We start from the raw sequence: 3074 nt of genomic DNA, 5'->3' as shown, positions 1-3074 counted from the left end.
TAACTCAATCAAAAGCGAATCTTACACATCAGACAGCATTTATTGTTCTTTATGTAACATTACATTTGCAAAATATTTTAACACTTAAAAAGAAATATAGATCTAATTTGAAAAGTAGATAACTTGTGGGAATGTACAGCAATTAAATATATTTATGAATAATGATTTTTAAAAAACACCAATTCAATGGCAGAACTGAAAAATCTTTCGATAAATGAATGAATCTGGTTTTTAACTTTCAGAAACTTACTAAAATTCATCACCTTTGTATCGAACTTTTTGGAAAACTAAGGATGAGGTGTTTGTGTTAATTTTTAGGTTTGAAAACTTCTCGTGCCCACTAATTTGCAAATCAAAGAAATCTCAGTGGGCAGGAGGAGGCCATTCAGCCCGTCATCTCTGCAACAGCTCTTCAAACCAGCAGTGTTACCAAGTGCCAATTTCCTGCTTTTCCACTTCCTATCCCAGCATTTTTAATCAAAACGATCCTTGCATGCACCGGGTCGAAATCGTCAATTGAAACCTGCTTCCACCACACTCGCAGGAAGTGCATTCTGCACCCTAACTACTGTACTTTGCCTGACTCATAAAGTATTTATCTTGCATCAGATTACATGATGCTTGATGGTCTTTTTTCCAACAACAACAAAAATTAATGCAATAATAAATATTTTGTTTGATGTGTTGAATCAATTTTGTGTCTTTGCAATTAAAATGAACAATTGTCTTTTTTTAAAAAAAAAAGGTGTTTCCGCCCGGGGTCGAACCGGGGACCTTTCGCGTGTGAGGCGAACGTGATAACCACTACACTACGGAAACCTGCCTGGTTTGAAGCTGCAGCCAGACTCTTTCAAGCGCCATTGGTCAATGTTTATATTTTATAGGCCATCCATGGTAAACATCAGCTTTATATTATTGCACCGTCATTTTTATTAAATTTCCCTCAATCCCGGCGACAGCCACCTCACGAGAAAGCGGGAACACATCCGGATGGCGGTTAAAACTCAAACAGAGGTAAAGACCTTTGCTGAAAGCAGACGTTCTCTTGTTTATTAACGTGCAACCGTTTAAAGGACATTATTTTACCTCAGAAATCTATGATTATAAATGTTAAAGATCTAACGTTCACGTGGTTTCCCGACGTTTTGGTTTCCGCGCTCCGCCGTCAAAGAGCGAAGAGTCTCTTCATTTCACGTGAAGGACAGAAACGATCGAATTTTATCACTTCATCCCAAAATTAAAAACTCAAAACTTTTGCCTCCCGCCCACATTATTCTGATCTTTGATTGGCACAGGGCTAGGCCAATGGGAGCTGGGGAGCCACGATGGACGGCCTGACAGACCAATAGTGACTGGGAATGGGCGGTTCCTAGGGCTGGGCGGGGACTCACGAGCGACCGGTTGGGGCGGGACCGTTTGAAATCGTTTTTGAAACGGATTCACTGAGGGGGACCTCCCGGGTGGAGTGGCGTTGCTCATGGATAAAAGGCTCCTGGACCTGATGTCGATGAGCTTTGGATTTAAAGTGTGTGCCTGCCTCACTCCTGGTTCTCTTCTGAAGGTGTCTGAACTCACTGGAAATATCATCGCACCCTCTCAACCTGTTGGTTAGCTTACTCAGAAATGTTGGAACAGGAGTAGGCCATTCAGTCCCTCAGTGCTGTTCTACTATTTGCTGCTCTGTGGCCTAACTCCATAGAAGCAGGTCCCTAATTTACGAGTGTCTAATTTGCAAAGGTTTGTCCTCCAAATTCCAAAATGGGGTGTGTAATTTTAAATATCTGATTATAGGAACATTTTCTGTGGAATTTATATTGTCCTGTGTTGTGTTCCAACATGTGTACAAATTGATTTGCAAATAGTCTCCAGAAGGGGACCTGTTTGTAACCCGGGGACTGCTTGTATCTGCAGTGGTCCAATGATTTGATGACTAGATTATTAATCCACAGACACAGGTAATGTGGGGATCTGGGTCTGAATTCCACCATTACAGATGTTGACATTTGAATTCAAATCTAAAGTTAAGAGTCAAATGATGACCACGAATTCAATGTCAATTATTGAGAAAACCCATCAATCTCACTAATGTTTTTCACCTTGTCTGGGCTACATGTGATGCAAGACAAACAGAAATGTGGTTGACTCTTAGCTCGCCTCTGGGCAATTACAAATATGCAATAAATGCCCATGAAGAAAAGCTATAGCAAATTGCATTCATCTCAAGCATTTGGTGTATCAAAATGTCCCAAATTGCTTCACAACATTATTAAAGAAGATTTTGATATCAAACTAAATTGAGACCATAAGATATAGGAAAAAAAATCAGGGAATTCAGGCAACAAAATCTGTTCTGCTATTCAATCATGGCTGATATATTTCTGAAATTCATTCTCCTGCCCCCTCCCATACCTTTGAATCCTTACCAAACAAGAACAGTCTTTGAAGAAGGCTGAAATGGGAGGGGAATATGTGTCTGGTGATGGCATCCTACTGGAGGTAGTGGAAATGGCAGCTAATGATCCTCTGGATGTGGATACAGGTGGGATGGTAGGTGAGGACAAAGGGGACCCTATCACTGTTGTGGGTGGGAAGAGAGGGCTGAAGTGCGGAAGATGGGTCGGACCCCATTGAGAGTCCTGTCAACTACTACGCTGGGGAATCCTTGGTTGAGGAAGAAGGTAGACATTTTGGAGGACCTCTTGTTGAAGTTGGCATCATCAGAACAGTTGAGACGGAGGAACTGGGAGAATGGATTAGAGTCTTTACGTGAAACAGGGTATTAGGAGGGCTTATGCCCGAAACGTCAATTCTCCTGCTCCTTGGATGCTGCCTGACCTGCTGCGTTTTTCCAGCAACACATTTTTCAGCTCTGGTCTCCAACATCTGCAGTCCTCACTTTCTCCTATTAGGATGTGTGGTCAAGGTAACTGTGGGAATCAGTGGGTTTATAGTGGATATTGATGGCCAGGTTATCCCCAGAAATGGAAACAGAAATGTTGAGGCAGGAAATGGAGGAATCAGAGATGCACCATGTGAAGGTGAGAGTGGAGTGGAAATTGGAAGCAAAATAGATA

The 3074-nt window shown here is 41.8% G+C and overlaps 1 non-coding gene across 1 annotated transcript; it reads right to left on the bottom strand.

The window, feature by feature from the left end:
- Nucleotides 1–746: 746 nt before the first annotated feature.
- trnav-cac lies at nucleotides 747–819 on the bottom strand. The gene has a single exon. It is a non-coding gene; the product is annotated as a tRNA-Val (tRNA).
- Between the last annotated feature and the right edge of the window lie 2255 nt (nucleotides 820–3074).

The sequence above is a fragment of the Chiloscyllium plagiosum genome, chromosome 40 (assembly GCF_004010195.1).
Source record: "Chiloscyllium plagiosum isolate BGI_BamShark_2017 chromosome 40, ASM401019v2, whole genome shotgun sequence".
Lineage (NCBI taxonomy): Eukaryota > Metazoa > Chordata > Chondrichthyes > Orectolobiformes > Hemiscylliidae > Chiloscyllium > Chiloscyllium plagiosum.
The sequence above is the reverse complement of the archived record's forward strand: the minus strand, read 5'-3'. Positions and strand labels throughout refer to the sequence as shown.